The sequence below is a fragment of the Asterias amurensis genome, chromosome 12, assembly GCF_032118995.1.
Source record: "Asterias amurensis chromosome 12, ASM3211899v1".
NCBI lineage: Eukaryota > Metazoa > Echinodermata > Asteroidea > Forcipulatida > Asteriidae > Asterias > Asterias amurensis.
Genome location: NC_092659.1, coordinates 19,733,670 through 19,746,169, shown reverse-complemented (window position 1 = coordinate 19,746,169; position 12,500 = coordinate 19,733,670). Strand labels below are relative to the sequence as shown.

The window sequence follows — 12,500 nt, the reverse complement described above, 5'->3', positions numbered from 1 at the left end:
TAATCCTCGCGGGGAGAACAACCAACTGCTTCTCCTCGCGGCTGCCGGCCGTCGCTCTCGCACCGTGGTATACCCGGGCACCGCGAGTGTATCCGCGGACTCCGGCACGGCGATTTCTATCTGTACTCACGACCCTCAGGCGGACGAGGCCCGGGCCGCGGGGGGCCCGGGCCGCCATGTGCGTTCGAAAGGCCGATGATCACTGCGTTCTGCAATTCACACTGATTCACGCAGCTGGCTGCGTTCTTCATCGGCGCACGAGCCGAGTGATCCACCGCCAAGAATTGTCTAACTCTTGGAAATTCGCTTCTTGTTCGTTCGATCACCAATGAGTGGGTTTATCGTCCCGCGCCCCGTGGTCTCGGGCGCGGGGAAATATGGTCACAGTCCGCGGGACGGCGCGAGATGACTCGATCGCTCCGCCCCGCCCACGACGGGAGCAGCCGCCCGTTTGTGGGGGTGGGAGAGTACGGCGGGCCTCTATTACGCCGTGTCTTCCCTGCCCGCCCCCACTAGGTCGCATTTAAGGCCAGGCCCCGGCGTCCCAGGGCCCCCGGTGGATCCAACAGACCAGGCGCAGCCATCCAGAGCCCGCACCCCAAACCCCGCCGCGGACAGGGCAGGGGGAGCTCCGCGGTGCAACTTGTCCGGTCTCGGATGCCGGCACATGGGCCACTCCCGCGAAACACATCCGGAGACGTCACTGGGGGAGCCCCGCCAGACCGCACTTTCCACCCGATCCCTCCGCCCTCCTCCGTCAAACAAACGCAACATTTTTTTGCCAGATTTTTATATATATATATATTTGTTGTCGTTTTGTTATTTCCTTCGTTTCGGGATCGGCGTGGACATGTACATGGAGCGGCCGTGTCAGGCGGGGTCCCCGCGCTGTGGACCCGGCGCGGGTCCTTGTTTCGTTCCTCGTTAATGATCCTTCCGCAGGTTCACCTACGGAAACCTTGTTACGACTTTTACTTCCTCTAAATGATCAAGTTCGATCGTCTTCCGGGCGCACGAGCGAGGCGCCAGAGGCGCCCCGCCGCGGCCCGTCCGAGGATCTCACTAAACCATTCAATCGGTAGTAGCGACGGGCGGTGTGTACAAAGGGCAGGGACGTAATCAACGCGAGCTGATGACTCGCGCTTACTGGGAATTCCTCGTTTAAGGGAGACAATTGCAACTCCCTATCCCAAGCACGAAGGGGGTTCAGCGGATTGCCCAGGCCTTCCAGACAAGGACGATCACCCGCTGATCCCTTCAGTGTAGCGCGCGTGCGGCCCCGAACATCTAAGGGCATCACAGACCTGTTATTGCTCAATCTCGCGTGGCTGAACGCCACTTGTCCCTCTAAGAAGTCAGCGCCCGGCTCGGCGGCCGGCGCGACTATTTAGCAAGCCAGAGTCTCGTTCGTTATCGGAATTAACCAGACAAATCGCTCCACCAACTAAGAACGGCCATGCACCACCACCCACAGAATCAAGAAAGAGCTCTCAATCTGTCAATCCTCACTGTGTCCGGGCCGGGTGAGTTTCCCCGTGTTGAGTCAAATTAAGCCGCAGGCTCCACTCCTGGTGGTGCCCTTCCGTCAATTCCTTTAAGTTTCAGCTTTGCAACCATACTTCCCCCGGAACCCAAAGACTTTGGTTTCCCGCAGACTGCCCGCCGCGTCATTGGAGTAACGCCGGCGGATCGCCAGTCGGCATCGTTTATGGTTAGAACTAGGGCGGTATCTGATCGCCTTCGAACCTCTAACTTTCGTTCTTGATTAATGAAAACATTCTTGGCAAATGCTTTCGCAGTCGGTCGTCTTGCGGCGATCCAAGAATTTCACCTCTCACACCGCAATACGAATGCCCCCGTCAGTCCCTCTTAATCATTACCTCGAGTTCCGAAAACCAACGCAATAGAACCGAGGTCCTATTCCATTATTCCATGCTCTGCTGTCCAGGCTCACGGCCTGCTTTGAACACTCCAATTTTTTCAAAGTAAACGTTTCGGCCGCGCCCGGCACTCAGTCAAGAGAACCGGGCGGAGACCGAGAGGAAGGCCAGGCGGGCAGTGGCGCGCCTTGCGGCGGACCGCCAGCCTGCGCCCAAGATCCAACTACGAGCTTTTTAACTGCAGCAATTTTAATATACGCTATTGGAGCTGGAATTACCGCGGCTGCTGGCACCAGACTTGCCCTCCAATAGATCCTCGTTAAAGGATTTAAAGTGTACTCATTCCAATTACAGGGCCTCGAAAGAGTCCTGTATTGCTATTTTTCGTCACTACCTCCCCGTGTCGGGAGTGGGTAATTTGCGCGCCTGCTGCCTTCCTTGGATGTGGTAGCCGTTTCTCAAGCTCCCTCTCCGGAATCGAACCCTGATTCTCCGTTACCCGTTACGACCATGGTAGGCGCATAACGTACCATCGAAAGTTGATAGGGCAGACATTCGAAGGATCCGTCGCCGGTGCAGAGACCGTGCGATCGGCCAGGTTATCCAGAGTTCACCAACGGAGCCGGGCGGACCCGGGTTGGTCTTGTTCCTAATAAGAGCACGCCTCCCGTAAGGTCGGCGCTTGATTGCATGTATTAGCTCTAGAATTACCACAGTTATCCATGTAAGGGGATGCGCTCCAAGGAACCATAACTGATTTAATGAGCCATCCGCAGTTTCGCTTTTGAAAGCTTGTACTTGGACATGCATGGCTTAATCTTTGAGACAAGCATATGACTACTGGCAGGATCAACCAGGTAGCACCTCGTGCTGCGGCCGGCGAGCGGGGCTCGCTCGGACCGAGCGGATTCTGCCGGGCTCGGGGCGCTCGAGCCGGCGATCCGTTTCACCAAATGTTTCGGTTCGGTTCCCGGGGGGAGCAGAAGTGCGGGCCCAGGCGCGAGTCTACGGTGCTCGTACCAGCCCAAGCACAATCCGGTCCCGTTTACCCTGCGGGCCAAGGCGCGAGTCTACGGTGCTCGTACCAGCCCAAGCATGGTCCGGTCCCCTTGCCACGCACACACACACACGTTTCGGGTCCCGGGAGCAGAAGCGCGTGGCCAAGGCGCGAGTCTACGGTGCTCGTACCAGCCTGCGGGTCAGCTCCCGTCGCCCCTTCTCTCTAGTTCTCTCGTTCGAATCGCCAGGGGGATAGAAATCAGATTCGCCGGGGCGTGTGTCGTCCGCCGCCGTCCCCCATCAATCGCCCGGGAATGGGTGGGCCGTGGAGGCCCGCCCGGCCGGTGTGGTTGCCCGGGTTCGGGAAAGTGCTCAACCTACGCCTCGGCAACTGGGATGCCAGGGGGGTCCCGCTAGCGCTTGGCGTAACGGGCCGGGGCCGTTTTCCCCGGTCCGGTCGGCCTCTCGCGCCCATGCGGGCTTCACTGAATGCCATTGGGTCCGGGATCCGCCCCGGGGTGCGAGACGGCACCGTCCACTCCCGCTTAGGGAACGAGACGGCACGGTCCACACCCCGCGCACTGCGACGGACCAGTCCGGTAGTGCCGACACGGTCCCCCGCTAGGGGAGACCGTCTTCGGCACGCATAAATAAATTCGACGGCGCCTTCCGTGCTACACCACGACAACAAGGTCGGCGGACCCGTGCCGGGGTTTGCCACACCCCGGCTGTCCTACCCTACCCTCGGTCTCTCTCCCTACCTCTCTCCCTCGGTATGATCCTGCCGCGAGGGGTTGCCCAAGCCCCTCGCCTATCGCAGGCCCTGGCTGGCCAGGCACTGCCGTCGGAAGCGTTTACCCGCCCGTGCAACCCGACAGAGCCGGGCCCGCTTCCTACTGCCACGGGCGGGGTGAATTGTCGGCGTGCCCGGCTGGCAGCACCGCCGTTCATTAGCCACCGAGGCCCCGCGGGCCCCTCGATCTACCCGGCGGGGGTTGGGGGTGTCCAAGCCCAGCTCCGGTTCCCTTGACGGAGCAGCGTGCAGGGCCGGGGAGCCCTGCCGTCGGAAGCGTTTACCCGCCCGTGCAACCCGACAGAGCCGGGCCCGCTTCCTACTGCCACGGGCGGGGTGAATTGTCGGCGTGCCCGGCTGGCAGCACCGCCGTTCGCTAGCCACCGAGGCCCCGCGGGCCCCTCGATCTACCCGGCGGGGGTTGGGGGTGTCCAAGCCCAGCTCCGGTTCCCTTGACGGAGCAGCGTGCAGGGCCGGGGAGCCCTGCCGTCGGAAGCGTTTACCCGCCCGTGCAACCCGACAGAGCCGGGCCCGCTTCCTACTGCCACGGGCGGGGTGAATTGTCGGCGTGCCCGGCTGGCAGCACCGCCGTTCGCTAGCCACCGAGGCCCCGCGGGCCCCTCGATCTACCCGGCGGGGGTTGGGGGTGTCCAAGCCCAGCTCCGGTTCCCTTGACGGAGCAGCGTGCAGGGCCGGGGAGCCCTGCCGTCGGAAGCGTTTACCCGCCCGTGCAACCCGACAGAGCCGGGCCCGCTTCCTACTGCCACGGGCGGGGTGAATTGTCGGCGTGCCCGGCTGGCAGCACCGCCGTTCGCTAGCCACCGAGGCCCCGCGGGCCCCTCGATCTACCCGGCGGGGGTTGGGGGTGTCCAAGCCCAGCTCCGGTTCCCTTGACGGAGCAGCGTGCAGGGCCGGGGAGCCCTGCCGTCGGAAGCGTTTACCCGCCCGTGCAACCCGACAGAGCCGGGCCCGCTTCCTACTGCCACGGGCGGGGTGAATTGTCGGCGTGCCCGGCTGGCAGCACCGCCGTTCGCTAGCCACCGAGGCCCCGCGGGCCCCTCGATCTACCCGGCGGGGGTTGGGGGTGTCCAAGCCCAGCTCCGGTTCCCTTGACGGAGCAGCGTGCAGGGCCGGGGAGCCCTGCCGTCGGAAGCGTTTACCCGCCCGTGCAACCCGACAGAGCCGGGCCCGCTTCCTACTGCCACGGGCGGGACGATTTGTCAGCGTGCAGAGCCGGGGAGCCCTGCCGTCGGAAGCGTTTACCCGCCCGTGCAACCCGACAGAGCCGGGCCCGCTTCCTACTGCCACGGGCGGGACGATTTGTCAGCGTGCAGGGCCGGGGAGCCCTGCCGTCGGAAGCGTTTACCCACCCGTGCAACCCGGCAGAGCCGGGCCCGCTTCCTACTGCCACGGGCGGGACGATTTGTCAGCGTGCAGAGCCGGGGAGCCCTGCCGTCGGAAGCGTTTACCCGCCCGTGCAACCCGACAGAGCCGGGCCCGCTTCCTACTGCCACGGGCGGGACGATTTGTCAGCGTGCAGGGCCGGGGAGCCCTGCCGTCGGAAGCGTTTACCCGCCCGTGCAACCCGACAGAGCCGGGCCCGCTTCCTACTGCCACGGGCGGGACGATTTGTCAGCGTGCAGAGCCGGGGAGCCCTGCCGTCGGAAGCGTTTACCCGCCCGTGCAACCCGACAGAGCCGGGCCCGCTTCCTACTGCCACGGGCGGGACGATTTGTCAGCGTGCAGAGCCGGGGAGCCCTGCCGTCGGAAGCGTTTACCCGCCCGTGCAACCCGACAGAGCCGGGCCCGCTTCCTACTGCCACGGGCGGGACGATTTGTCAGCGTGCAGGGCCGGGGAGCCCTGCCGTCGGAAGCGTTTACCCGCCCGTGCAACCCGACAGAGCCGGGCCCGCTTCCTACTGCCACGGGCGGGACGATTTGTCAGCGTGCAGAGCCGGGGAGCCCTGCCGTCGGAAGCGTTTACCCGCCCGTGCAACCCGACAGAGCCGGGCCCGCTTCCTACTGCCACGGGCGGGACGATTTGTCAGCGTGCAGAGCCGGGGAGCCCTGCCGTCGGAAGCGTTTACCCGCCCGTGCAACCCGACAGAGCCGGGCCCGCTTCCTACTGCCACGGGCGGGACGATTTGTCAGCGTGCAGGGCCGGGGAGCCCTGCCGTCGGAAGCGTTTACCCGCCCGTGCAACCCGACAGAGCCGGGCCCGCTTCCTACTGCCACGGGCGGGACGATTTGTCAGCGTGCAGAGCCGGGGAGCCCTGCCGTCGGAAGCGTTTACCCGCCCGTGCAACCCGACAGAGCCGGGCCCGCTTCCTACTGCCACGGGCGGGACGATTTATCAGCGTGCAGAGCCGGGGAGCCCTGCCGTCGGAAGCGTTTACCCGCCCGTGCAACCCGACAGAGCCGGGCCCGCTTCCTACTGCCACGGGCGGGACGATTTGTCAGCGTGCAGAGCCGGGGAGCCCTGCCGTCGGAAGCGTTTACCCGCCCGTGCAACCCGACAGAGCCGGGCCCGCTTCCTACTGCCACGGGCGGGACGATTTGTCAGCGTGCAGGGCCGGGGAGCCCTGCCGTCGGAGCGACCCTGGACCGGTGGACCCGACTGCCCGGCCCGCTCGATATCTCAGCTCACGTTCCCTTCTTCCGTCGCCGCCGCCCGTCAGGGGGTGGGTTGCCGGCTCCAGGAGCCCCACTAAATCGCTCGTCCCGCCACGGTGAGCCGATTTCCCATTGCTTTACACTGTTTTGGCAACTTTTCATTTGGCCGACCCCAGATTTTTGTTCTCACCCCCCTATAGTAGCCCCAGCAGGTTGAGGACTGGTGGCACCCTCTTACCCCTCCCCATCCGCCGGACTCTGGGCCCAAAAAGGGTCTCTCGGTTTGGTCACCAACCCCCTCGTGGGTCTCCAGACCCACGAGACGCCTCAGCTCTGAACTCGACCGTTCTCGGAACGCAGCGGGCGCCGCTGTCAGCCTACCGTATCTCTTGAGGACTTTTTGCCTCCGAACTCGAGCCATTTTTCGCGAACTCGTAGAACTGGCCTATCTGTCCGTGTTATGGGCCACTTTTTGGCCAAAGTCCGAGGACAGAAGGCCGACTTTCTCCGGGAGCGTGTTTTGCCGATTTCCTGCCGTCTGCCACGGCCTGATTTTCGTCCCGCCCGGTGGTCACTTTCACCGAGAAAGGCCAACTTGTACAAACCAAGCTCCGGTTCCCTTAACGGAGCAGCGTGCCTGGCTGGCAGGCACTGCCGTCGGAAGCGTTAACCCGCCCGTGCAACCCGACAGAGCCGGGCCCGCTTCCTACTGCCACGGGCGGGACGATTTGTCGGCGTGCCCGGTTGGTAGCACCGCCGTTCATTAGCCACCGAGGCCCCACGGGCCCCTCGATCTACCCGGTGGGGTTGGGGGTCCAAGCCCAGCTCCGGTTCCCTTGACGGAGCAGCGTGCAGGACCGGGGAGCCCTGCCGTCGGAAGCGTTTACCCGCCCGTGCAACCCGACAGAGCCGGGCCCGCTTCCTACTGCCACGGGCGGGACGATTTGCCAGCGTGCAGGACCGGGGAGCCCTGCCGTCGGAAGCGTTTACCCGCCCGTGCAGCCCGACAGAGCCGGGCCCGCTTCCTACTGCCACGGGCGGGACGATTTGTCAGCGTGCAGGGCCGGGGAGCCCTGCCGTCGGAAGCGTTTACCCGCCCGTGCAGCCCGACAGAGCCGGGCCCGCTTCCTACTGCCACGGGCGGGACGATGTTTCAGCGTGCAGGGCCGGGGAGCCCTGCCGTCGGAAGCGTTTACCCGCCCGTGCAGCCCGACAGAGCCGGGCCCGCTTCCTACTGCCACGGGCGGGACGATTTGTCAGCGTGCAGAGCCGGGGAGCCCTGCCGTCGGAAGCGTTTACCCGCCCGTGCAACCCGACAGAGCCGGGCCCGCTTCCTACTGCCACGGGCGGGACGATTTGCCAGCGTGCAGGGCCGGGGAGCCCTGCCGTACGGAGCGACCCTGGACCGGTGGGCCCGACTGCCCGGCCCGCTCGATATCTCAGCTCACGTTCCCTTCTTCCGTCGCCGCCGCCCGTCAGGGGGTGGGTTGCCGGCTCCAGGAGCCCCACTAAATCGCTCGTCCCGCCACGGTGAGCCGATTTCCCATTGCTTTACACTGTTTTGGCAACTTTTCATTTGGCCGACCCCAGATTTTTGTTCTCACCCCCCTATAGTAGCCCCAGCAGGTTGAGGACTGGTGGCACCCTCTTACCCCTCCCCATCCGCCGGACTCTGGGCCCAAAAAGGGTCTCTCGGTTTGGTCACCAACCCCCTCGTGGGTCTCCAGACCCACGAGACGCCTCAGCTCTGAACTCGACCGTTCTCGGAACGCAGCGGGCGCCGCTGTCAGCCTACCGTATCTCTTGAGGACTTTTTGCCTCCGAACTCGAGCCATTTTTCGCGAACTCGTAGAACTGGCCTATCTGTCCGTGTTATGGGCCACTTTTTGGCCAAAGTCCGAGGACAGGAGGCCGACTTTCTCCGGGAGCGTGTTTTGCCGATTTCCTGCCGTCTGCCACGGCCTGATTTTCGTCCCGCCCGGTGGTCATTTTCACCGAGGATTTTTTTCCATGGAAAATTTTCTAAGTCCAAACTTTTTTCTAAGTCCAAACTTTTTTTTTATTTTCCCATCCTTTTCGGCCCAAGTCCAACCTTTTTTTTTTTTTTTTGTTCCAGTATTTTTTTATGTCGGGGAGCCCTGCCGTCGGAAGCGTTTACCCGCCCGTGCAGCCCGACAGTGCCGGGCCCGCTTCCTACTGCCACGGGCGGGACGATTTGTCAGCATGCAGGGCCGGGGAGCCCTGCCGTCGGAAGCGTTTACCCGCCCGTGCAGCCCGACAGAGCCGGGCCCGCTTCCTACTGCCACGGGCGGGACGATTTGTCAGCGTGCAGAGCCGGGGAGCCCTGCCGTCGGTAGCGTTTACCCGCCCGTGCAGCCCGACAGAGCCGGGCCCGCTTCCTACTGCCACGGGCGGGACGATGTGTCGGCGTGCCCGGTTGGTAGCACCGCCGTTCATTAGCCACCGAGGCCCCACGGGCCCCTCGATCTACCCGGTGGGGTTGGGGGTCCAAGCCCAGCTCCGGTTCCCTTGACGGAGCAGGGCTCAGGGCCGGGGAGCCCTGCCGTCGGAAGCGTTTACCCGCCCGTGCAACCCGACAGAGCCGGGCCCGCTTCCTACTGCCACGGGCGGGACGATGTGTCGGCGTGCCCGGTTGGTAGCACCGCCGTTCATTAGCCACCGAGGCCCCACGGGCCCCTCGATCTACCCCGGTGGGGTTGGGGGTCCAAGCCCAGCTCCGGTTCCCTTGACGGAGCAGGGCTCAGGGCCGGGGAGCCCTGCCGTCGGAAGCGTTTACCCGCCCGTGCAACCCGACAGAGCCGGGCCCGCTTCCTACTGCCACGGGCGGGACGATTTGTCAGCGTGCAGGGCCGGGGAGCCCTGCCGTCGGAAGCGTTTACCCGCCCGTGCAGCCCGACAGAGCCGGGCCCGCTTCCTACTGCCACGGGCGGGACAATGCGTCGGCGTGCCCGGTTGGTAGCACCGCCGTTCATTAGCCACCGAGGCCCCACGGGCCCCTCGATCTACCCGGTGGGGTTGGGGGTCCAAGCCCAGCTCCGGTTCCCTTGACGGAGCAGGGCTCAGGGCCGGGGAGCCCTGCCGTCGGAAGCGTTTACCCGCCCGTGCAACCCGACAGAGCCGGGCCCGCTTCCTACTGCCACGGGCGGGACGATTTGTCAGCGTGCAGGGCCGGGGAGCCCTGCCGTCGGAAGCGTTTACCCGCCCGTGCAGCCCGACAGAGCCGGGCCCGCTTCCTACTGCCACGGGCGGGACGATTTGTCAGCGTGCAGGGCCGGGGAGCCCTGCCGTCGGAAGCGTTTACCCGCCCGTGCAGCCCGACAGAGCCGGGCCCGCTTCCTACTGCCACGGGCGGGACGATTTGTCAGCGTGCAGGGCCGAAACCCTGCCGTACGGAGCGACCCCGGACCGGTGGACCCGACTGCCCGGCCCGCTCAATATCTCAGCTCACGTTCCCTTCTTCCGTCGCCGCCGCCCGTCAGGGGGTAGGTTGCCGGCTCCGGGAGGCCCACTAAATAGCTCGTCCCGCCACGGTGAGCCGGTTTCCCATTGCTTTACACTGTTTTGGAAACTTTTCATTTGGCCGACCCCAGATTTTTGTTCTCACCCCCCTATAGTAGCCCCAGCAGGTTGAGGACTGGTGGCACCCTCTTACCCCCCCCCATCCGCCGGACTCCGGGCCCAAAAAGGGTCTCTCGGTTCGGTCACCAACCCCCTCGTGGGTCTGGAGACCCACGAGCGCCTCAGCTCTGAACTCGACCGTTCTCGGAACGCAGCGGGCGCCGCCAAAAGCCTACCGTATCTCTTGAGGACTTTTTGCCTCCGAACTCGAGCCATTTTTCGCGAACTCGTAGAACTGGCCTATCTGTCCGGGTTCTGGGCCACTTTTTGGCCAAAGTCCGAGGACAGGAGGCCGACTTTCTCCGGGAGCGTGTTTTGCCGATTTCCTGCCGTCTGCCACGGCCTGATTTTTGTCCCGCCCGGTGGTCATTTTCACCGAGGATTTTTTTCCATGGAAAATTTTCTAAGTCCAAACTTTTTTTTTATTTTCCCATCCTTTTCGGCCCAAGTCCAACCTTTTTTTTTTTTTTTTTGTTCTAGTATTTTTTATGTCCGGGTTCTGGGCCACTTTTGTCCGGGTTCTGGGCCAATTTCTCCGGGAGCGTGTTTTGCCGATTTCCTGCCGTCTGCCACGGCCTGAATTTCGTCCCGCCCGGTGGTTATTAAAGTCCGGGGATTTTTTCCATGACAAATTTTCTAAGTCCAAACTTTTTTCTAAGTCCAAAATTTTTTTTTATTTTCCCATCCTTTTCGGCCCAAGTCCAACCTTTTTTTTTTTTTTTTTGTTCTAGTATTTTTTATGTCCGGGTTCTGGGCCACTTTTGTCCGGGTTCTGGGCCACTTTCTCCGGGAGCGTGTTTTGCCGATTTCCTGCCGTCTGCCACGGCCTGAATTTCGTCCCGCCCGGTGGTTATAAAAGTCCGGGATTTTTTTTCATGGAAAATTTTCTAAGTCCAAACTTTTTTCTAAGTCCAAAATTTTTTTTTATTTTCCCATCCTTTTCGGCCCAAGTCCAACCTTTTTTTTTTTTTTTTGTTCTAGTATTTTTTATGTCCGGGTTCTGTGCCACTTTTGTCCGGGTTCTGGGCCACTTTCTCCGGGAGCGTGTTTTGCCGATTTCCAGCCGTCTGCCACGGCCTGAATTTCGTCCCGCCCGGTGGTTATTAAAGTCCGGGGAATCGGTGTATTTTACGCAAACTTCGGGAAGGTGCGTCGCCCGGCGGCATCAACCGGGAGGGCCCCCGATCACAGGGAACGCTGCTGGGTACGTCCTCTCTCGTGTGCGAAAGTTCTGACCGAATCGCACCAGGCACTCGGCCGGGGGAGGCGAATCGCGGACCCCCATCGCCAAGGGCCAGAAGACTCCCGACTCGGCGTTATACGATTTCCTGCCGTCTGCCACGGCCTGAATTTCGTCCCGCCCGGTGGTTATTAAAGTCCGGGGATTTTTTCCATGACAAATTTTCTAAGTCCAAACTTTTTTCTAAGTCCAAAATTTTTTTTTATTTTCCCATCCTTTTCGGCCCAAGTCCAACCTTTTTTTTTTTTTTTTTGTTCTAGTATTTTTTATGTCCGGGTTCTGGGCCACTTTTGTCCGGGTTCTGGGCCACTTTCTCCGGGAGCGTGTTTTGCCGATTTCCTGCCGTCTGCCACGGCCTGAATTTCGTCCCGCCCGGTGGTTATAAAAGTCCGGGGATTTTTTTTCATGGAAAATTTTCTAAGTCCAAACTTTTTTCTAAGTCCAAAATTTTTTTTTATTTTCCCATCCTTTTCGGCCCAAGTCCAACCTTTTTTTTTTTTTTTTTGTTCTAGTATTTTTTATGTCCGGGTTCTGTGCCACTTTTGTCCGGGTTCTGGGCCACTTTCTCCGGGAGCGTGTTTTGCCGATTTCCAGCCGTCTGCCACGGCCTGAATTTCGTCCCGCCCGGTGGTTATTAAAGTCCGGGGAATCGGTGTATTTTACGCAAACTTCGGGAAGGTGCGTCGCCCGGCGGCATCAACCGGGAGGGCCCCCGATCACAGGGAACGCTGCTGGGTACGTCCTCTCTCGTGTGCGAAAGTTCTGACCGAATCGCACCAGGCACTCGGCCGGGGGAGGCGAATCGCGGACCCCCATCGCCAAGGGCCAGAAGACTCCCGACTCGGCGTTATTTTCGACATTCGGGCACATGCCTCACAGATGTATCAGCACCCACGGGGCCACCGATCGCAGGGGCCACTGCTGGGTATGTCGTCTGTGTTGTATTGACGTCGGTAGATGCGAGTCGCCGACCCCTTGCTCGTGGGGGACGGAGCGCTGTTGGCCCCCACCAGCCATCTCTCACCTAACGGTAATAATAATCGTCGTGCCACAAGGCTCGGCTCGGGTGTGGCAAAGGTGGTCACGTTTTTAAGATAGTCCCAATTATCTGGAGCAAAATTTCCACGCAGGAAGTTTAACCCTTAATAGGAATACAGAAACTGAGAAACGTAGCGGTTTTGCTTCTCAGATTGACGGACGTGGCACTTCAGCATCAAAGATCGGTGGGCTCCCGTCCCAGACATTTCTATCCTAATAATAATAATAATCATCGTGCAAAAAAGCATTTATAAGGATCGGCTCGGGTGTGGCGGTTATCTGACGGACGTGGCACTTC

The 12,500-nt window shown here is 61.8% G+C and overlaps 1 protein-coding gene and 2 non-coding genes across 3 annotated transcripts in view; all 3 read right to left on the bottom strand.

Annotated features, from left to right (window-relative positions):
* LOC139945232 (uncharacterized) overlaps positions 1-11,234 on the bottom strand; it is a 20,318-nt gene extending 9,084 nt beyond the window's left edge. The window contains exon 1 of the mRNA XM_071942542.1: positions 10,882-11,234. The gene's annotated coding sequence lies outside the window, so the exon portion shown is untranslated. The remainder of the gene's footprint in view (positions 1-10,881) is intronic.
* Positions 130-286, bottom strand: LOC139945661 (5.8S ribosomal RNA). The gene has a single exon (XR_011787135.1). It is a non-coding gene; the product is annotated as a 5.8S ribosomal RNA (ribosomal RNA).
* LOC139945689 (small subunit ribosomal RNA) lies at positions 926-2,740 on the bottom strand. Its single transcript, XR_011787161.1, has one exon. It is a non-coding gene; the product is annotated as a small subunit ribosomal RNA (ribosomal RNA).
* Positions 11,235-12,500: the final 1,266 nt, after the last annotated feature.